We start from the raw sequence: 24,457 nt of genomic DNA, 5'->3' as shown, positions 1-24,457 counted from the left end.
TTTGGAAAGGTTGGCTGCCACGTTTCGGGATAAGGACTCTATCAAAATTATCCACAAATATCTTAGTATTTATCCAAATAACTTAATTACTTAATTAAATTCCCATTAGAATCCATAATTACCCAATTATCTACATAATTAAGAATTATCTCAAATTACTTAAAATACTGCTCACTTTTAACACACCTTATACACCTTACTATCATGATCATGTGGTACCTTGTATGGCACTAGTCCATGATTACGATGTATTATATCTCGTACTGTAATTTTTCTCAAAATGTCAAACTTTCAACGAAAACTCATTTTCTTTGATTCGCTTACCCTCTCACTTTCACAAATTTACTTATCACTTATTTTAAATATCATAATAATTATAATTCCAAAATAATCTCATTCCTGAATTTACGTCGATTAGCTTGCGTCGGAACTTTAACATACAAAAATACAGGATGTAGCATTTCATTTCTGAGGTTTCACCAATTTATTTATGGTGTACTTTCACGTACGAAAATATAGGGTCTAACATCATTCCCCCCATTTGGAACATTCGTCCATGAGTGTTGACTGATGCACTCATCATTCTCATAACCCATAACTCTTGCGAATACTTTAGTACTCCTCTTGCCATCTGAGCAACTATTCTGTGAATGAATCCCAAAGGCTAGGACATTCCCCTCTTTAGGCCTCTTTCTCACACCATGACTCGTGGTCAGAATCCTTCCAATCATGTAACTATTGCTACCTTTTATCATATAGCCTGTACGACTCTGACTTTGTAAGTGTGCCTATACGACTCTTCTCTCCTTTTTCCTCCATCTTTTAGCCAGTCTCTAGGCCTTACTTTGTAAAAGTATACAGAGTTTAATAAGATATCCCTCTAGGCATCTATACTGAAGTTCTTTCCTCGATACTTTGTCGAACTTACGAATATTGTTATATCTTATTTTACAAACTTGGTTATTCACCCGTATGACTTTACTGCATCTAGGTAGGTCATACTATACCATAACTCTTACCTTAGTTATATTATTATCGAGGTCTGCTACCCAATTTCAGGTTACTCTCTCGCTTCTTATCATAGATGTATTAATCCAAGTCATTCAATGTTTCCTTATTATTGTTCATCTAAAGGATTCCTTATCACTTCACACACATTGGAACTTTATCCATCTATTTTTGATTCACCTCAATGTTGATCCATAATATACCACTGATAACTTCTCCTCTTATGTAATCACTAGGGCTCGCATTGCATTTCCTAAATGATATTAGTCTTAGACTCTTTTGAGTTCGTTCAGGTATACTAAGCTTTCATAACTTAGAGAAACCATTAGCTCCCTTGTTTTCATGGGCTTAATCTCGAGGACTCATCCATTCTCGTCACCTTCTCATTCACCCCTTCTTATCCTTACTCTTGTCTTCCTAAAACACTGTTGCTTTACCATACTTTAGCTTGAGACTTACGAATATCTATTTATACTACTTGTAACTTTCCTTCAACATGTTTGCTCCATAGATTTGCTTATGTTATTATGGAACATCAAGTGAGATATCACATCATCTCTAACTCTTCTTTACTCTCCTGACTAGGCTTCTCAATACCTAGAAACCATAGGCTGGAAAATATGTCATTGAGGACGCCACTATCTTTCTTGGATACTGAATTCCCGCGCTTCTAGCCTTTTATCTAAAGTACGGATTTTTCATAACCTTCTGCACCTGAATATCTCGTACGTTGTTCACCTTTACCTTATATACCTTAAGGTCTTATATCACATCTTCTATTCCTTTCATGAATTCCCTTGGACATAGGTATATTCACCTCCATGTCTTTAAGCTCTATTATGATACTTGCATCTCCGGTACATACAGAATCTGGTGGGAGATTCATACTAACTTCTTATGAGGCTGGTATTTTTCTTACTGGATTTATCACAGAGCCGTTATAGAATATTGCTGTTGTATTATATTTTTTGTACCTCGGATATTAAGAGTGATCCTGCAATGTTCTCAATCACGATTTCTATAATTTTCCGAGTCCAATAATCAGATTCCTGATTTACTTAGTTGATGTAACTTTTTAGCTTCCTATTCCTTCTGATTAGCCTTCATGTAGGCTTAAGTTATCTTCCGATCTGTGGCTCATTGTATTAGTTATTACTTTAGCCTTTCATGGGCGCTATGGAATATTCATAATACAATCTTCTAACAATTCAATCCTTTATCTATGTCCTGGGCTTAATTCTTTCTTTCAACTTATACCGGAGTCTTCTACGGCTGTATGAATGTTAATATATATGCTGCATGGATAATACTCCGAAATCTTAACTGTGTTCAAAATGTAACTAACTCTGGATCATTGGTCAAGTAATCCATTTCGTTCCATCTCAGCTTTCTTTAAACGTAAGCAATTACTTTTCATGGTCTTTCTGCGCCGTTTTTGCGTGCATACTTAGCTTATCTTAGTTCCCATGAATGCTGAAATTTTAATATTTTTGTGAAACTCATATGATTTCGACCATTACTTTCGGTTTCACTTCCCACTCATTAGCCACGATAGGTGCCGAACCACTTTCATATGGATTGCATGCAATGTTGTTGTGAGACTGTTATTATAAGACCATTCCTTCTTCCTTACTTCCTCAGCTAGTATTTCATTGTAGTACTGAGGGAGGACCCTCTAACTCTTGTAAAGCTGTGAGCTTATTATGGAGCTTATCTCAATACCCTTATTCTTGTAGGGTTGCTTCTGAACTAATATTTTGACTGTCTTCCCAATGTCACTCTCTTTTATTCACATAACATTCATATGGTACCTTTAACTACCCCGACTCCTATCTGAATATATCTCAAGTATTATAACGATATTACTATGAGGATGAATTCACTATATTGGGTTTTACTATGTTTATCTTGCATGATCTGCTGATTTGTCTATAACCTCTAGTATAGTCATAACTAGGCTCTTGCTGAATCAACTAATAACTACTCATTGGCCCCTTCTCATATAAATATCCCGCATAATTTTCTTGGGTTATTTACTTTGTCTTAGCTTAACTATCGCACTGGCTCCTTATTTATCAATAACATCTCGGGTCGGAACCCTTACTTCCTCTCCTTGACGTCATTCTTGCTTAATGTTCTGTAATCATAACATATATGTAGGATTTAAATAAATGTAATCTCATACCTTTCTTATTTTTATCGCACCTTCCTTTACCATTCCATAGTTACTAGAACCACTATTACATCTCGCATTTTCGTACGTTAAAAGTTTCGTCTTCAGTTAATTGATGTAGACTCGGGGGTGAGATTATCTTGAGGTTAACATATTTATGTTGTTTATAACAAGCAATATGTAAGTGTCATGAAGTATAAAGGGTGCACGACTTAAGGAAAACGAGTTTCGTTGAAAGTGACCAATTTGGGGATAAAATACGGGTCGAGTGATAATACCCGATAATTATGAACTTGTGTCATGCAAGGTACCATATAACCACGGTAGTATAATGTATAAAGTATATTAAATGAGTAGTATTTTTAGGTAATTTAAGATAATTCTTAATTATTCGGGTAATTGGTTAATTACCGAGTTACGGAATATTACCTAGTTAATTATTAAAAAATGAGATAAAGATTATTCCCCCTAAAAACGTGGCAAGAAACCACAAACATAAAGAATGACACTTTATGTCTTCTTGAATATGTGGCCATCCAAGATTTCGTTGAAATTAATATAGACTTATCAAAAGCCTTATCTCAACCTTCATTTTAGACAAAGGAACCAAATAAGTGCATTCCATTTGAGATTAAAGAGTTTGTATCTAACACATGTATTCAATAAAAGGAATTAGATTTTCATATCCATGAATACAAGTTAAAGTTGACAAAGAGAATTAAACAAAAAATTCAAAGAAGCAAATTTCATTCAAGAATTTCAACAAGCAGAAGCTAATTTCGTTCGAGAATTTCAAAAAGGCAGAAGCTTAATCCGATTTTTTTGAGTTCTAAGTTCAATCAACTAATGTTTTCCAACGGAATATTATACGAATTTTTCCCTACTCCAGGTATGGTAATGCCATCCTTTCTTTCTTTTGTCATGATCCAGATTATACAGAAGAAACGAGCAAATGCACAGTTTCCATAAATTACTCTATCCATATAAATACTAGGGGTGTCTATATTCTTGGTTCCCTATGTGAATTGTTATTATCTTCTGATTCATGGGACTCAGAATAATACGCAGTTGAATTTTTTTTTCCGGATTTACGTATTTTTCATGCATTTCACCCATTTATACATATACATTGGCCCATGACCAGATGGCGTTATATACATGTATATATGTACATTGTATTTATATGGGATAAGAAAAAAGGTTACGGCATTATATACACACCACCACCTGATCAGCTGGTATATGTTAATGGTGTTGACCACAATGGCCGAGACGATATGATAGGATGCCCTCAGTGGCTTGATGATATAATGTACACCCATACCTATGCATGTCATGACATTTATATGCATGTGCATGACATTATAAATGTTTCAGAATTTATAAAGTTACTCAGATTTAGAGATGGATTTGTTTATTCCATGTTTCATATATGTCTTTTACGTATAGATTTTCATGTCTTACATACTTAGTAAATTTTTCGTACTGACGCTCTATTTCACGTGGCTTGCGTTTCATGCCCGCAGGTGCAGGTAGGCATACTGAAGGTCCCCCTTCTTAGGATCCTTGATCAGTGAGAGTTGGCATGCTCCACTTGATCTGGAGCTGCTTTTGATTTTGGTACGATATGTTTGTATATATATGGATATGACATGGCTCCGTACCATCTTTGTACAATTATATTTCTATTAGAGGTGTGTAGACAGTATGTCTAGTTGGATAGTATGTGGCCTTGCCGGCTTCCAGTTTTGAGGTATACAGTTGTCTATAGCAGCCTTGTCGGCTCGCCCTACGTATGTTGCACGTATATGTATAAATGCCTTTTTGGATAGATTTTCTTCATGTATGTTATTCTCGTAATTCAGCAGATATTATTCAAGTTTATATCTTAGATGCGTGCTTAGGGGTGTTTGACAGGTAGGACTCAGGCACTCATCGCGGCCAATCAGTTTGGTTCGTGACTGAAGTGGTATTAAAGCAGTTCTGTCCTAGGATTGTCTAGATACCGTGTTTAGTAGAGTCTTATTTATGGGTGTGTTGTGCACCACACTTATAAACAGGAGGCTACATGACATATAGGATGTTATCCTTTCTACTTATCTTAGATCATGCAATATAAAAATTCATGTTCCTTAACGATATGCTATGTTTCAGCGGTGCCTCAAAAGACTACAACAACTAGTATGGATCAGAAGGCTATAAAAGAGTTAGAAAACGATATAAGTCACACTATAGAGTCAAACCCATCGAAGATCATGGGTTCTATTGAGGAGTATCCATACGAGGATGCATATAAGTCATCTATTCGAGCTGTTTTGACCACTCCGGCAACAGATGGGGTGAGAGGACTTCCGACCTCACCAAGGCCCTTAATTTCATTCTCACATCCCGTTGATCAGGGTATGAGGGGAGTAGTGCATGGATTGGCACAGTCGGGTTTCCCTCAGGTTCAAAATTATGTTAGGGTATTTGCGGACACCAGCTCTTCTGAGGTTCCAGATAGTCCACACTCTTGGGAATCCATCAATAAAGGTTCATCTGTGTATATTATAGGATATGCAGAGGAAGAGGATAGTAGTCGGGCCAAGAGGATTAAGGTAACTGATAAGGATACGAAGGCTACGCTTCGAAGTGTGTCTGATCGAGTCTCTCATATAGGATGAGGCAAGGATCCTCTACTGTAGACTTCCTCCAGATGTCAGCTTTTGGTTGGTGAGTTCCAACTCTTCTTGGAGTATTACTAAGTCAGGGCTCTGAATGTGTTAGGTTGTTATGAGGATGTAGGGAGCCCCGTCCCGACTTGTATATATTATGGTTATGCCTACTTAGAGGTTTTGGAGACACTATCCTGTATATAGTTTTGGATATTATATATCTAGGGTTTTGCCGACCCCTATGTATATAAACCTTTTTCTAAATTAGTTATGCGAGTTAAGTCTTAATATTGTTACTTATTGTCACGACCCAAACTGGAGGGCCATGACTAGCACCCGACCATACTTGCCGAGCACCAACGTACATTTCATCTAAACTTTATTATTATCTTTTAGGGATGACGAGATCAATATAAATGGTAGACCTGGATCATGAAAAACCAGCAATAAAAACTGATAATATGACGGCATGAACATATGACCAGACAATCAAGAAACTACATAAAAGGTATGATCTACCACGTTACTATGAAAGACTATACAACAAAAACTAGCCGACAAGGCATACCAAACTATACATGAGTCGACACCTGTCTATGAGCCTCTAAAGGAATATAAGTGCTACAACATAGCCGGAATAGGGCCCCGACATACCCATAATGTCTATAACAAAAATGCATACCAAGACCAAGGCAAGCCCGGAGAAGGGATCTCGCCAATCACCGCTGAACTGGACAGCCTACTGTGGTGGGGGAGCTGCACCTGCCTGTCTATCAGGACCTGCAGCACGACATGCAGCGTCCACAAATAAAAGGACGTCAGTATGAATAAAGTACTGAGTATGTAAGGCAGGGAACAATACGATCAGTAATGTAAGCAAGGATAGAGAATATACAACCTATAACATCTTAGTACCTCTGAGGGCTACTGACATGAAATGCATGATACATATGTATAAATACATAAACCTTTAAAACATTCGCCTCTGTGGGCATCATCATCATCATATCGTACCCAGCCATAATAGGCTCGGTAAAAAACGTACCCGACCAACATAAGGCTCGGTAGAATCGTACCCGGCCACGTGGAGCTCGGTAAAACCCAACTAATCAGTGGTTGCACAATAGGTGCCGTACCCGACCAACTATAGCGTGGCTCGGTAGAGTAAAATAGATACATATATATAATGCATGCTCGACTCATGGAATCACATTCTAAACCTTTCGGAGTGACGTAAGGTCGGTATCCTCTGTACACGTTATTAGGACTAACTCTTCACTATGAACCTTATAAGAATCAGGAAGTACCAACAACATTGATAACATAAGAATAAGAGAAGCAACATTAACATCAATCGTTCCATAAGAGGGAAAACAATGTAAGTACTGCTAGCTTCTAAGAGTAGAGTATCTTGGAAGCTCGTTCATTACATTATGTACAATCGGAGTCGTGCAAAAGAAGGAAAGGGATAGCCTCACATACCTTGTATATATTGCCCCAATCTCAAGCTATGCAATTGTCAAAACTCCTTAGTCTACAATAAGAGAAGCGATACTATCGTTATCATTTAAGCATCATAACTATTATGTATCGACCACAACCTATTTTACGATGAAACGAACAACACCTCCCCTATATATATGACTTCACACCATTCAAAACAGTCACCAAACAAGCCAAAAAACATCAATAATAAACATATTGAGCCTCCCAAAATAGTCCACGCACAGCCTAATCACTCCATACATACGACGATCACCGTAGTCGTGTCATACGACCCGGAAATGTTACGAATAACTATCATCCCACAACCCTACATATATATGGTTTTTATCCACACCCTTCCTCCTCCAAAACTCCACAAAACAGTAGTAAAATAGGCAGTGCAACAACAACGCAAAACAGTCCACAAAATAATAACATTACTACCAAGCCTTTCGATATATATTTCACAAGTTTTAGCTTTAATGGCTTAGCCGTAACTTGGATAATCTTAAATACATATAGAGTAATAGGTTCCTTACCTTTATACAGAAAAAACAACTCCAATTTGACCTTAAATTTCCATGAAATATCCCTCCAATGCTGCCACAACAACAAAAAAGCGAAACTAGCGATCAATTAGTGTTTTTCGGCACTAGAATCACTTTAGAAGGCTTGAAATCACCTAGGATTGATATTAAGAACATGAGGGAGTATTTACAGAACATAAACCCTTTAAAAAACCTCCCACACGAGCTAGAACGACACAAAAATGAGCAACAACAAGAAGAACAAGAGACTTACTAGCGCCACGGAATTCCCGACACTTGATTTGTGTTGTTTGCCCTTTTTTGGGTCTTGAATCTTGAGAGAACCTTGAGAGGATGTTCTTAGGGTTCTAAGGTCTGAAAATAGTGAGAAGAAATGACTTAAAACGGGTTGGAGGCATCCTATATAGGTCAAAATATCTTAAACCGCCTTAGTGGGCCCCATAGAGAGGTGCTTGGCACAGTCTCGCGAAAATGCGAATATCTCTCTACTATGAGATCGTATCGATGAACGAATTAATGCGTTGGAAACTAAACTCATAGACATTTAATTTGGTTTTTAGATAACCCTGTAATTCCTTGTAAATTAGGAGAAAAGATTAGAAACATTTGACCTAATGTTTAAGTAAAATTATGAACCTAAGTTGCGACAACTTTTGTCGACTTTTGTTTCATAACTCCTTTGACTTCAAGACTTATGATACGGATATTATATGATTAAAATACCTTAATACATGACCTCTTGAATGTATTAAGCACCGCTAGATTTACCTGAAAATACGAGTTACAACATCCTTGATTCATTTAACTTCTAATACTTGTTAATCACCCTTATACACTCTTGTATCACTTAAGACCAATAAGATTGACTTCTTATCATCTCAAAGATAATTCCTTCTTGGATTTATGTTAACTAATATATGGCATGAACTAACACATGTGGATGTAGGTTGTAACACCCTCCACCCTTAGGAACATTTGTCCTCGAATGTAAGGGTTCATGGGGAGTTTAAATCATCGTGGATTCCAATGGAAATTTCCGATCAATTTTCCCCTATAAAATGGTCACTAGCAAAACTTGCAAGCAATTAAGCCCAACATATGGCTTCACAAGGCTACACAAAGCATTATGCATATTTACATTATCTACATATCACCATTTTGTATTAAGGAGGAGTATTCTCAAATTATTGCTTACCTCATAGAGCCGTTTAACCTTCCAATGTATCTTGTCTTTCACCAGCATCCTTGTTATATTCATTCTAGAATAGGTAAGGGTATTTAGACTTCATCTCCTCTTTTGCTTCTCATGTCATTTCTTCCATATTTTTGTTCCTCCATAATACTTTGACGGAAGCTACATCTTTTGTTCTCAGCTTGCGGACTTGTCAATCTAATATCGCCACTGGCACTTCTTCATAAGATAGGTACTCTATAACTTGTACATCTTTGATAGGGACGACCCGAGAAGGGTCTCCAATACATTTCCTCAACATAGATACATGGAATACCGGGTGGACAAATTCCAATTCGGATGGCAATTCTAACTCATAAGCAACCTGTCCAATTCGTCGAAGAATTTTATACGGCCCGATATACCTTGGACTCAGCTTACCTTTCTTCCCAAAACGCATAATACCCTTCATTGGTGAGATCCTTAGGACAACCCAATCACCAACCTTAAATTCTAGATCACGACGTCGGACATCAGAATAAGATTTTTGCCTGCTTTGTGCCGTCCTCAATCGCTCCTGTATCACTTTCACCTTCTCAATGGCTTGGTAAATCAAATCTGGCCCATATAATTCTGTTTTACCAACTTTGAACCATCCAACTGGTGATCTACATTTCCTCCCATATAGTGCCTCGTATGGGGCCATTTTAATACTGGAATGGTAGCTATTATTGTAGGCGAATTCTATGAGTGGAAGATGGTCATCCCAATTCCCTTTAATATCTATAACACATGCTCGTAGCATATCTTCCAATATTTGAATGGTATGTTCAGCCTGTCCGTCAGTCTGCGGATGAAATGCAGTGATGAGATTCACTTGTGTGCCTAAGCACTTTCTGAAAAGACCTCCAAAAGTTAGCTGTAAATTGAGCTCCTCGGTCTGATATAATAGATACTGGCACACCATGAAGCCTAACAATCTCCTTGATATACAACTTCGCATAATCTTCAGCCGTGTAAGTTGTCTTAACTGGAAGAAAATAGGCACATTTTGTAAGTCGATCAATTATTACCCAGATGGAGTCAAACTTATGATAAGAGCGAGGTAATCCAATAATGAAGTCCATATTAATCACCTCCCATTTCCAGGTCGGAATCTCTATATTCTGATGTAATCCACCGAGTTTCTGATGTTCTATCTTTACTTTTTGACAATTGGGACACTGGGCTACAAATTCTGCAATAGACTTCTTCATGTTATCCCACCAATACTGCTCCTTGACATCATGATACATCTTTGTCGAGCCGGGATGAATGGAATATCGGGATTGATGAATCTCATTCATAATCTTCTCTCGCAACCCTACCACATTAGGCACACATAATCGGCTCTGGTGTCTTAGTGCCCCATCTTTTTCTATCTTAAAAGCCATAGTTTTACATTGCTGAATGCTCTCTCTTAATCGTACTAATATAGGATCTTCATATTGCCATGCTTTTACCTCGGCTACCAAAGATGATTCTGATGTATTCTGTACAGTAACACCTCCGTCATCAGAGTCTAACAATCTGATTCTCATATTGGCTAGCTGATGAAGCTCTTTAGTCAACCCCCATCTACCTGCCTCAATATGTACTAAGCTTCCCATTGATTTACGGCTGAGAGTGTCTGCCACAACATTGGCTTTACCGGGATGATACAATATCTCGACGTCGTAGTCTTTCAATAATTCAAGCCACCTACGCTGCCTCAAATTCAACTCTTTCTGCTTGAAGATGTATTGTAAACTCTTGTTATCTATGTAGATGTCAACATGGATGCCGTATAAGTAGTGCCGCCATATCTTCAAAGCATATATTACTGCAGCCAATTCCAAATCATGAGTTGGATAATTCTTTTCATTCTTCTTCAATTGTCTTGATGCATAAGCAATCACCTTCCCACGCTGCATCAATACGCACCCCAAACCTATACCTGAGGCATCACAATATACCACATAACCTTCTGTTCCTTCAGGAAGAGTGAGCACTGGTGCGGATGTCAATCGATTCTTCAGCTTCTGAAAACTACGTTCACAAGTGTCAGACCACTGGAACTTGGTAGTTTTCTGTGTTAACTTAGTCAATGGTGATGATATAGAGGAAAACCCTTCTACAAACCGCCTATAATATCCTGCTAGCCCCAGGAAGCTGCGGACTTCTGATGGTGTTGTAGGTCTCGGCCAATTCTTTACTGCATCGATCTTCTGAGTGTCGACATTAGTACCCTCGTTAGATATCACATAGCCAAGGAACGCTACTGAGTTCAACCAAAATTCACATTTGGAGAGCTTAGCATATAACTTATGATCCTGAAGCGTCTGTAATACTATCCGCAAGTGCCCCGCATATTCCGCCTCCGAACGAGAATATACTAGAATGTCATCAATGAATACAATCACAAACACATCAAGATAGGGCCTAAATATAGTATTCATGAGATCCATAAAAGCTGTTGGGGCATTTGTTAGCCCGAACGACATCACCAAGAACTCAAAGTGCCCGTATCTTGTCCGGAAGGCCGTCTTTGGAATATCCTTCTCCTTAACCCTCACCTGATGATACCCTGAACGTAAATCAATCTTGGAGAAATACTTGGCACCCTGGAGTTGGTCAAACAGGTCATCAATTCTTGGAAGTGGATACTTGTTCTTTATAGTAAACTTATTCAACTGTCGATAGTCGATACACATCCGTAACGACCCATCTTCCTAGTCGAAGGCATCACTGAAAAAAAACAAGGTGAATATTAGAGACAAACACTTACGACTCAACTCTACGCATGATCTAGATTCAGGAAGAAGGTAACAACCCTAGATGTCATGTAGCCTCCTGATTATAAATGTGGCGCGCTACACATCCATAATCAAGACTCTACTAGACATGGCTCATAGACAATCCCTAGGACAGACTTGCTCTGATACCAAGTTTGTCACGACCCAAACTGGAGGGCCATGACTAGCACCCGACCATACTTTCCGAGCACCAACGTACATTTCATCTAACCTTCATTATTATCTTTTAGGGCTGAAGAGATCAATATAAATGGTAGACCTGGATCATGGACAACCAACAATAAAAACTGATGGCATGAACATATATAATATGGGATGACCAGACAATCAAGAAACTATATATAAGGTATGAGCTACCACGCAACCTGAAAGACTATATAACAAAAACTAGTCGACAAGGCATACCAAACTATACACGAGTCGACACCTATCTATGAGCCTCTAAAGGAACATAAGTTCTGCAACATAGCCGGAACAGGGCCCCGACATACCCATAATGTCTATAACAAAAATGCAAACCAAGACCAAGGCAAGCCCGGAGAAGGGATCTCGCCAATCACCACTGAACTGGACAACCTACTATGGTGGGGGAGCTGCACCTGCCTGTCTATTAGGACCTACAGCACGACATGCATCGTCCACAAATAAAAGGACGTCAGTACGAATAAAGTACTGAGTATGTAAGGTAGGGAACCATAAATACGATCAGTAATGTAAGAAAGGATAGAGAATATACAACCTGTAACATCTTAGTACCTCTAGGGCTACTGACATGAAATGCATGATACATATGTATAAATACATAAACCTTTAAAACATTCGCCTCTGTGGGCATCATCATCATCATATCGTACCCGGCCATAATAGGCTCGGTAAAAAACATACTCGGCCATCATAAGGCTCGGTAGAATCGTACCCGGCCATGTGGAGCTCGGTAAAACCCAAATGATCAGTGGTTGCACAATAGGTGCCGTACCCGGCCAACTATAGCGCGGCTAGATAGAGTAAAATAGATACATATATATAATGCATGCTCGACTCATGGAATCACATTCTAAACCTTTCGGAGTGACGTAAGGTCGGTATCCTCTGTACATGTTATTAGGACTAACTCTTCACTATGAACCTTATAAGAATCAGAAAGTACTAACAACATTGATAACATAAGAATAAGAGAAGCAACATTAACATCAATCGTTCCATAAGAGGGAAAATAATGTAAGTACTGCTAGCTTCTAAGAGTAGAGTATCTTGGAAGCTCGTTCATTACATTATGTACAATCGGAGTCGTGAAAAAGAAGGAAAGGGATAGCCTCACATACCTTGTATATACTTCCCCAATCTCAAGCTATTCAATTGTCAAAACTCCTTAGTCTACAATAAGAGAAGCGATACTATCGTTATCATTTAAGCGTCATAACTATTATGTATCGACCACAACCTATTTTACGATGAAACGAACAGCACCTCCCCTATATATATGACTTCACACCATTCAAAACAGTCACCAAATAACCCAAACAACATCAATAATAAACATATTGAGCCTCCCAAAATAGTCCACGCACAGCCTAATCACTCCATACATACGACGATCACCGTAGTCGTGTCATGCGACCCGGAAATGTTACGAATAACTATCATCCCACAACCCTACATATATATGGTGTTTATCCACACCCTTCCTCCTCCAAAACTCCACAAAACAGTAGTAAAATACGCAGCCCAACAGCAACGCAAAACAGTCCACAAAACAATAACATTACTACCAAGCCTTTCGATATATATTTCACAAGTTCTAGCTTCAATGGCTTAGCCGCAACTTGGATAATCTTAAATACATATAGAGTAAGAGGTTCCTTACCTTTATACATAAATAACAACTCCAATTTGACCTTAAATTTCCATGAAATATCCCTCCAATGCTGCCACAACAACAAAAAAGCGAAACTAGCGATCAATTAGTGTTTTTCGGCACTAGAATCACTTTAGAAGGCTTGAAATCACCTAGGATTGATATTAAGAACATGAGGGAGTATTTACAGAACATAAACCCTTTAAAACAACCTCCAACACGAGCTGGAACGACACAAAAATGAGCAACAACAAGAAGAACAAGAGACTTACTAGCGCCACGGAATTCCCGACACTTGATTTGTGTTGTTTGCCCTTTTTTGGGTCTTGAATCTTGAGAGAACCTTGAGAGGATGTTCCTAGGGTTCTAAGGTCTGAAAAATAGTGAGAAGCAATGACTTAAAACGGGTTGGTGGCATCCTATATAGGTCCAAATATCTTAAACCGCCTTAGTGGGCCCCATAGAGAGGGTCTTGGCGCAGTCTCGCGAAAATGCGAATATCTCTCTACTCTGAGATCGTATCGATGAACGAATTAATGCGTTGGAAACTAGACTCATAGATCTTTAATTTGGGTTTTAGATAACCCCGCAATTCCTTGTAAATTAGGAGAAAAGATTAGAAACATTTGACCTAATATTTAAGTAAAATTATGAACCTAAGTTGTGACAACTTTTGTTGACTTTTGTTTCATAACTCGTATGACTTCAAGACTTATGATACGGATATTATATGATTAAAATACCTTAATACATGATCTCTTGAGTGTATTAAGCATCGCTAGATTTACCTGAAAATATGAGTTACAACATCCTTGATTCATTTAACTTCTAATACTTATTAATCACCCTTATACACTCTTGTATCACTTAAGACCGATAGGATTGACTTCTTATCATCTCAAAGATAATTCCTTCTTGGATTTATGTTAACTAATATAAGTCATGAACTAACACATGTGGATATGGGTTGTAACACTTATGTATATGGATGTCGCTTGTAATGGCCCGTGATAGATTTGATAATAAACAAGGATAAGGTACATGGTGTTCGGTTGGGTAGAACTTAATATTACAATGGGTACGGATTAGTTGGACTTTTGTTATGCTAACATGAAGTGTAGATCAAAGATGGTTTGATTTCAGTTCCAAGAAGTGCCTGCTTTAAAATGGAAAGATAATATGACATCGCCAAGAGGTAAATTTATCCCCACCTCAAGGAAAGGAAAATGATAAGAAAGGACCATATTTATCACTGAGTTCGGGTTTGGGATGTGAAAGTAGAGTTACGAACCATTCAATCCATCCCTGTGGTAAATGAGTTTCCCGATGTTTTGTTCCCAATGAACTTTAGGGTCTTCCTCCAGAGCGATAAATTGAGTTGCTATTGACCTACTACCAGATATGCATCCAATATATATTCCTTCCTATAGAATGGCCCCCGTAAAACTAAAAGAGCTGAAGGAGCAACTAAAGGATTTGGCTGAAAAAGGCTTTATCAGACCTAGTACATCATCATGGGGAGCACATCTGTTATATGTGAGGAAGAAAGATGGTTCCTTACGAATATGTATTGATTATATAAGGTAGAATATGGTGGTGATCAAGAATAAGTACCCCGCTCCCGAGGATTGATGATTTATTTGATCAGTTGCAAGGTGCCAAGTATTTTTCTAAGATATACTTGAGGTCCAGGTACCATCACGTAAGTCTTAAGGAGGAAGATATCCCAAAGATAGCATTCCGGACTAGATATGAGAACTTCGAGTTTCGTGTTATGCCGTTCGGTTTGACCAATGCTTAGCAGTGTTCATGGATTTGATGAACCGTGTGTTCAGGCCCTTTTTATATCTGTTCGTAATCATATTTAACAACGATATATATATTGGTATATTCTCGTTCAGAGACTGAGCATGCAGATCACTTGCGTACTGTGCTCAGAGTTCTACAAAAAGGGAAGTTGTATGCAAAATTCTCTAAATATGAATTCTTGTTTAACTCTGTAGCTCTCCTTGGGCATATAATTTCGGGTGAAGGCATCCGGGTGGATACACAAAAGTTTGAGGCAGTGAAGACTTGGCCTAGACCCACAACACCGATGAAGGTTCGTAGCTTCTCCGTTTAGCAGTTATTACGAGAAACTTGTAAAGAAATTTTCTTTTTTTCTAAGCACCTTTGACCAAAGTGGCATGTGGTGTCTCACTTGATGTTCGGGAATAACATAAGTAAATCTATGGTGCAGGCAAGTTGAAGAAAGGCTGCGAATAAGTATAAATAAATAGGTGTCGTCGCAAGCTAAAGTATGGTAGGAATGGATAAGTCCGTAGGGTTAAGCTCATAAGAGAGATGATGATTTCTATAAGTTACAGAAGGCTCAGTATAGCCTAAATAACTCAAAGGAGTTTAAGACTAGTAACATTTAGAATAGATAAAATGCAGCCCTGATTGTAGAATAAGGGCGAAATCGGGATGGATAAAGGATAAAGTTTGGGCCTCCAAAGAGGGGAATTTCATGAATTGTAAAAGATTAGGATACCCATGTAAGTTAACTCAGAAGGGAACTAAGTTTCAATTGTCCGATGCTTGCGAACGGAGTTTCCAGGCATTGAAAGAAAGATTAAATTCAGCACTAGTTCTACCGCTCCCAGAAGGGACCGATGATTATGTTATCTATTGTGACGCTTCACGCATTGGATTGGGTTGTGTGTTGATGCAGAATGGTAAGGTTGTGGCTTATGCTTCTAGACAACTAAGAAAGTATGAAAAGAACTACCCGACCAATGATTTAGAGTTAGCTGCGGTGATTCATGCACTAAAGATGCGGAGGCACTACTTGTATGGCATTCATGTTAATATATATACAGATCATAAGAGCCTCCAATATATCCTCAAGCAAAAAAAAGAAGGAATTAAATTTATGTCAAAGGAGATGGTTGGAGCAACTTAAAGACTATGACGTTGATATTGCATACCATCCGGTGAAGGCAAACGTAGTAGACGATGCTCTCAGCTGTAGATCTACGGGTAGCATGTCATATTTATACCCAGAAAAGAAGGGAATAGCCCATGAGGTTTGTTTACCATGAAAATGGTAACAACAATTAAATTTGTAAATGGGATTCTAAAAATATATGATCTATTTTGATGCTAGTTGTTAGAGCAGTTGATGCTAAGGGTATGAAGTTTAATGAAGAGATACAAGCTAGAATGGGGCAGTAATCAAACCTAGGGGCTTGTCGCTTGAGCCTCGGACTGGTCAATGAAGGAGCTTCGGGGCCGGTATCCGGCTCGATCACGAGCTATCGGGGGTAGTCGGGGATGGGATAACAGTTAAGATATGATCAAACAAAGCTTTTTATGGCCAATGCCAAGCAATAAATGAAGAACAAGTATGAAAGCAATGAACGCTAAGAGTGGCCTCGAGCTAGTAGGAATGAACAGTTAGAGAGAAGAATGAGAGAGATATATTATTGATCTTGTGGAGAATAGTTGGAGCAACATCATCCCTTTACAAAATAGTTTGGGTTCCCTTTATAAATGAGGGGAACCCGGTTATAGTACAATATGCATTAATTGTAATGTATGGAGATGGTAAGACTAGACAAGATTCTTCAGCATAGGCTATGGATAGGCCGACTTTGTCAGACTTAGCCGTGTGCTTTGGGAACTTCCCCTTCTGCTCTAGCCTCGACTTTCGTCTTCTTTGAGTCAGACCTCGCCGAGCCCAGAGGGAGGGGACTTAGTCACAGCTCCACGTCCTCGGGGCCTCGAGGCATTCTTCCAAAGTGTCTTGATAGCTAGAAATTAAATCCTCCAATTTTGCCGCATACAGATAGTCTCCACGTTTACCAGAATGAAGCGATGGGAAATGATTCTAACACCTGACTCCATGAGCTTCTTATGGTGATGTCATGCCAATGATGCAACCTATGGCGCGAGCTTTTGCGGCACCGGGTGTCCCATGGACTTGTGTATTTGACATCCTTCAATGCATTGTCGATTCCCATTCTCCAAGATGAATGCTCCGCCATCAATTCGGTTCTTTAAAAATGCAGTAATTGCATTCGCCAGTCAATCTTCCAAAGCCTCGATGACCGTGTCATAACCCTATGTAAATGGGGGTGTTTTGGCGTTGTTTTTTCTATCCAAGTACCTTCGTTGGCTCATTTGACCATTTCTTCTTATCATCTTCCTCTATCCTTGAACATTATGTTTGGGGCTTATAGCCTCAAGGCCGTTCGGAAGAGCTCTCGTAGGCTGTGTTATGGCCTTTTATCGGAGCTTCCCTTTGTCGAGCATGACCGTACTGTCCTGTCGCTGTTATGGTTGTTGTTACGTCGGTTGTTGCTGTTGTCTTTGGACCGCGATGGTGATAGATGGGGAATCAGTTCTCCCCTTTTGTAGACAGTCATTCGGACTATGCACCGCTGCTCACTCTCCTACCTAGGCCTGGTGTGGCACTTCATCCCTTGGGTTTTTCCTTTCCCAAGGGATAAAATGGCGCTATCGGCCGTTGAAGCTGGGGCCCGCCGAATCTTCAACCTTTGGCTTTGGCTGGCCATGTCTCCTTTCACTGCCTCCTCTGCATCCCCCCTTTTTCCTCTTCTTCATCTTTTCCCTAGGCAGGGAATTTCCACGGGATTGAGCTAGGAACCTAGAGAAGATGGCGGTCGAAGGAATTGCCCTCGAGGATGCGAGCTCGAGAGGGCGGCACACGAGGATGATGATAGTGAAGATTGACCTTCGAGGATGGATCGGGTTCTCGGGTTTCATCACATGTACATTCTTCCGTTCCATTGTTTTTGTGTAGAGATCCTCTGTAGGCTTTTGTAATTGTATGTAAGGACCCTTCGAGGGCTGTTGTACGTGGATATTTATGAATACAAAGACATTTCCTTGACTTCTATTTTCTGTTTTTTCCCTATTATTGTATGTTCTCGTGCGCTTCGAGGCCTTTGAATGTTTTCCTTTGTTGTTGACCACTGACATCTAACTTGGATGCGAGCGTTCTTTTCGATCCTCTGCCAATTGACATGGCTCTTTTCCGAGCACATCGTCGTACCTCGGACCAAGCCTGAATTGATCTGGTAGACTCGGGGTGTCGGGCCCTTCGAGTTGCATGGAAATAGTACGCTGAGTTTTGGAGCTTTCGAAAGTGGTATCCTGAGCAAAGGTCAGCTTCGGGTACCTGGGGGTCTACTTTGAACTTGATGCAGATAGCCGTTTAAAGCGTAGTGGATAGACTTCCATTGAGGGGTTTCCTATACTTAGGCGATGCCTTGAGCCCTCCTAGAGCCTTCATAATCAGAGCTTCGCGTGCTTATTTTTCTTTATAGAAAGGAAAATCATGAGATCGGGTACCGGCACTTTCATCACCGAGGCCTGTTAACTTTGCAGTGCCGTTCGTCCACGCCCTTTGTTGTTGATGATGAAGAAGATCGGGATCAAGAGTGGGTCAGTCGATTTGTCCCGGTCCGGACGACTGACATTATCCCCGTGGAGCTCATGACATTTCATGAGGGATGGAATTACACGCATGAGTGTAGTGTCTTGTGCTTCCTTAGATTAGCTTATAGTGAAAACTAGTTGGGTAATTGTGTCTCCTCCTTTTTTGCAGCAACTTCATAGATGCCGGGCAAAGTTCTCGATTTGCCCGACTGGGTCCGGAAGTTGGCGACCCATTTGGCTTGTGATGAGCGTAGGTGGCGAGCTGTGTCCCGTAACATCTCCTCCCTTTATGCGCGTACGCTACTCCTACCTCAACCTTTATATAAGGGTGAGTCCCTTAGGCTCCTTAGCGAGAAGAAGGAGGTTGAGTTGATGCGCTAGCGATATGAGGTGTATTAGAGCTTGAATTACGTGAGCTATTTGATGGAGCAAGTAACATTTCATAGTATGTGTTTCGCTCTTTTTTGACCCTTAAGGTTAATCCCTTTGCCTATCTTAGTTGCAGAAAAGACGGAGGCTTTGTAGTACCTTAAGGGCGAAGCCGACTGAGTCAGGAATGCTTGCGGTGAACTGAGGGCTCAGGTTCAGGCTCAAGCTTTAGAGGAGATGGGCACCTTGGCCAAGGTTCCCGCCTTCGAGGCCCAACTCCTCTTGGCATGTGACAATGCTATAGTTCAAGCGGATATGATTGCAAAGCTTGAGTCCGATCTCTCGAAGGTCAGGGCTGAGATAATCGATGCCCGGGCTGAAGCAGCATTAAGTCGGACCAAGGATGATTAGGAGATGGCAATTCATATGAAGGATGCTGCTAATGCTCAAGACGAGTTGAAGTAGGCCCTCGATCGTAAGAATATGATCGAGGAATATGTTCGTTGCAGATCTCGAAGGGATGTACTCGAAGACATTAGTGCTAGGGGCTTCGTTTTCTCGAAGGAGTTGGCTCGAGCAAGGGCGGACGAGTGCTATGCTCGGTCACTTCTTGATGACATCACGGAGAGCAAATATGGGGCTGGTACTGTAGCCTTCTAGAGCGGAGCGTAGATTTTGCAGTTTTTCCATTTTTTATTTGATATTTGTAGAGCATGTTTGTAGATGGAGAGCACGCCTTTTGCTTATGTAAATAAGAGAAAACTTGAAGCTTTATCTCTTTTGTATCTCTTTCTGCAATTGTTTCCACCAAGCAGGATAGTTTCGGTGTCTGGCGGGAGCCCTGTGGATCCAAATCTCACTAGATAGGCCTGGAGGCTTTTAAGTGTGATTTTTGACGTGAGTAGGCATCAAGGCCTTTGTGCTTTGCCCAGCTGTTTAGGCCTAGTCTCCGAGTCAGGCTTTGACTCGAGCTTATCTGACCTCTAATCTCCCGTGCCTGCATGGGCAGATGATGATTGTTCTTATTCTTTGCCCTTGGGCATTTGTGTTTCAACTATTTTGGGTTCAGTCTCTGAGTCGTGTTGCTACTCGAATTTTAATTGACCCTCAAGTTTTTTCATGCCTGCATGGACGGATGACGTTGGCTCTTGCCATTCGGGTCGAAGTGACCTTCAAATTGTGTCGCCCGAAAGCTTGTTTGGCTGGCAACAGTGGCACTTACGTCGTGCCCTTAGGAATTCGTAATTAACTATTTTGGATCTGGTCTCCAAATCGAGTTACGACTCGAGCTCATTTTAATCCTCAAGTTTTCAATTTTCAAGTTGGCAACAGTGGCTCTTACACTATTTGGTCGTTGAGACCTTTTAGTGTGCGGCCCGAGGCTCATTGGGCTGGCGACAATAGCTCTTATACTTTTGTCTGTGGGCATTTTGTAGGCTTTGTTTTCCTCTTGTTAAGGTCTTTTTGAAATTATTTTGCCTGACCCGTTATCGGTTCGGGATGAACCTCAATTTCAAGTCATTAGCGGCGATGTTCGATCACCTCAGATGGTTTTTAGCTTGTAGGCTGAGTAGCTCGAAGCCTTGTGATTTGGAGCTGACATGGTCGAAGCTCGTTTTCATGTTGAGGGAAGCCTATTTTAACCAATTCTTTTCGAAGTATATTCGAAGTAATGGCTTGCGATTTTGTTAGCGACAGTCGGGCGTCCCCGAGTCGCATTAATTTGGCTGGTGCAGCCGTTTTGACCGTAGTCATATGTGTTTGCCCGGAGCCATTTTTGATCCCGAGTGATAGTTTAGGCTTCTACACCAAGGGTATTCCCTTTCGGGATTCTTACAAATGTGACGTATGGCCTAAACTTTGGGATTGAGTTTTATGCCTGTAGTAAGGTCTTACAAAATTTTCATGCCTATTGAGGTCTTACAGTTTGTCATGCCTGTTGAGGTCTTACAGTATGTCATGCCTGTTGAGGTCTTACAGTTTGTCATGCTTGTTGAGGTCTTACAGTTTGTCATGCCTTTTGAGGTCCTGCAGTTTTTGTTGCTATGTAGAATAGATCTAGTTATACCAAGTTTGCCCGCTCGGGGTCTTACAGCCTCGGGTTTTCAAGTGTACGGAGATTGGCAATAGTCATCGAGTTTGCTTAGGCTCAAAGGCCGTTATTCGTGAGCTCGGAGTAACCTTGTTGGGGCTTTATGAGCCCAGAGTTCCGACCCTGGGGTCGTGCGGGTGCCAAAGTGTTGACGCTAAGTCTCTAGGTATTTTGGGACGTATTTGGTGGAGGGATCCCTGTCGAGAGTATGCTAAAATTTCCTTTTTTAGGTATGAGATGCTGAAATATATTCTTTTATTGCTTGGCGTAAATACATATCCTTTCATTGTTGTGAGCTCAGCTCGCGTGGGCGCGACTCCATGGACCTTTTGGTCTGGTACATGATTCCCTATTGAAACTCAGTCTATCGTTCCCCGACCCTTCCGAGTGGACGACGCCTTCAGGGGGGGTGTCCTTCATCATTTGATTGCAGAAGAAGGCCAGTTATCTTGTCGGATCCTCCTCAGGGGCTACGTTGCTCCGCTAAGAACCTTGTTAGCAAGACCCTCTTCGGAGTCGAAGTCCGGCCGAGGGGAAAGAGCGTGGAGGGTTCTGTTAAGGCCTTGGGGTCTCCGAGTAGAGTTAGAACTTTCGAACACCATGGCCAGGTGTCTGCATACATGTTAGTGAAAATTAATGAAGGGGGGAGGTAGTTTTTCTTTACCGTGGGATGTGTATGCGATGTTCCGAGGTTTGTATGTTCCTGCTTTTTCGGGGTGTGGACTCTAGTACAACCCTCCATTATGTTTAATCGGGCTTGGTCGAAGATGTGGTTCGCTTACCCTTTGACTCTTTCGAGAGTGGAGATATTAGTGCCGGTGATGCATCATGTGATGCAGAATTTCCCCTTGTCGCGTATTGCTTCGTGCCGACGGTTTTAATTCCATCCCTTGCGTGGAATTTAATCCTTTTGGCGAAGTGGGGGCGGGCCTATCTTCGGGTGATGCGTCCGTGGCCGTCTGGATAAGGCATCCGTGCCTTGTGCCTCCTTTGATGATATGGAACTCGGCGTTCTGGTCTGGGCCAGTCATGTTGTATTGAGAGAATGGTCTTTCTCCTTGTTGTAGCGATCGCCATTTGGAATCTGTCAAAGATTCGAGAGGTGGTTGTGTTTTGACCCGGTGGTCCAAGCCGCCCCATCATTCTCGGCCCAACAGTGCTGATCGAGCCACCTGCACTCATGTGCACATGTTTTATTTAGAATGGATCGAGTGAGGAAGAACGTTACCAGTGCATCATTGTGAGGTTGAGACGAGGTCTCGGTACCCCAGATCTGCCTTTCTCCGGTGACGAGAAATTTTGCTCTTCCTTTTACAAGTTCTTGGATAGGGTCGTCGCTCCTCCATTATTATGGTAATGCGTTGCGGCCCGTTTGCTTTGTTCTTCCTGGCCGCCTTCTATACTGGGGAATGAACATGAATTCGGTCACTCGTCGGTTCTCGGCGGTGATTTTTGTCGAGCAGCTTGGCGTCTTTCCTTCGGAGCTAGTGGCTATCTTCGACCCTGCAGCCGCACTTGCTATATAATTCCTGTGCCAGGATGTGATTCCTTTGAGAGGAATTCGACCGAATTGGTCCGAGCCATTTGACGTCCCTAGTTTCGTCTACGGCGAACACGATGTTTGGTATAGTGATGTGGAAATTTTACTCTGATTGGCGAGGCGCCCTTGCCGGCCATGCGTCCTCGTCGAATCTGGATTTGTTAACGATTCCTTGAGAATATTGTCCTCGGGCCATTCTCCGATCGTTGCGAGGTAGATTGTATCTCGGGGCGTTCTTCCTGTCTGCGGCGCACGGCTAGTACCTCCTTCTGTTAGGCATTGGTTTCTTTGCGAGGAGCCTTTTTGGGTAAGCTGAGCCCGAGGAGGCTCCCAGATGGTCATCCACGTCCCTAATTTGCGACTGATGCCAGGTGCGGGCATCCGACCAGGTCTTGGCTAGGTACCTGATCAAGTTTTGTTTGAACTACCCTAAAATCGTCGGGCTTGGTTTGTTTAGGCTTTGAGTGAAGGCCTATATTCCCCAATCATTTGAGACTGGGGGTAATCTCGTTCGTTCCATCAGGGAATGAGGTGCGAATTCCCATGGCATTTCATTCTCCCTTTGTTTGGCACTGGATGTGTCGGGCTCTCTCGTCGTTGCTTCGATGGTATCAACGTATGTCATTATGGAGGAATCTACCGGTATGGTAAGCGAGTTTATGGGGTCTAGTGCTAGGTTATGATGCCACATCATAGTTCCTTTTGAGAGTGTTTCCCCGAACCTCTTCAATAAGACGGGCTCGATCTCATCATCTTTTGGGTCGTTGCCTTTTCCCGCGCACGTATAGGCGGTGATGTGTTCATTGGGATCTGAGGTCCCGTCGTACTTAGGGAGTTTTGGCGTTCTGGACTTCTTTGAAATAGGTTCTGAGGCTGCTTCCTCGAGGAACGGCCGTTGCACGAACTTACACGAACCTGATTCGATCTTTTTGGAGAGATCCCCAAGCATCTTTGCTATGGAAAGTTCGGCTACTGATCCGTTATTGCTTGATCTCTCAAGCACTTGCTCGGTGGGGGAGTTGTTTTCGGCATTGTTGTGCTGGGAGTCTTCAGATGGCTTTGTAAGCGAGCGATCGCCAACTGTTGTGCTTGCAACATTTAAAAAATAACATGAAGACTAACTTCCTGTTCTTCCCAGGCTGGAGTCTTTTGGGCTTCCTGTTGGTTGCCATGTTGTATGTTTCCATTGGTGCTGGAGGGTTTTTACGGCCTGCTGCACGTCTTGCGAAACCGCATCCGTTAGAATCGATCCAGGTGCATTATCTATGTTCTATAATGGCGCG

The sequence above is a fragment of the Nicotiana tabacum genome, chromosome 1 (assembly GCF_000715075.1).
Source record: "Nicotiana tabacum cultivar K326 chromosome 1, ASM71507v2, whole genome shotgun sequence".
NCBI lineage: Eukaryota > Viridiplantae > Streptophyta > Magnoliopsida > Solanales > Solanaceae > Nicotiana > Nicotiana tabacum.
Note: the sequence above shows the minus strand (reverse complement) of the source record.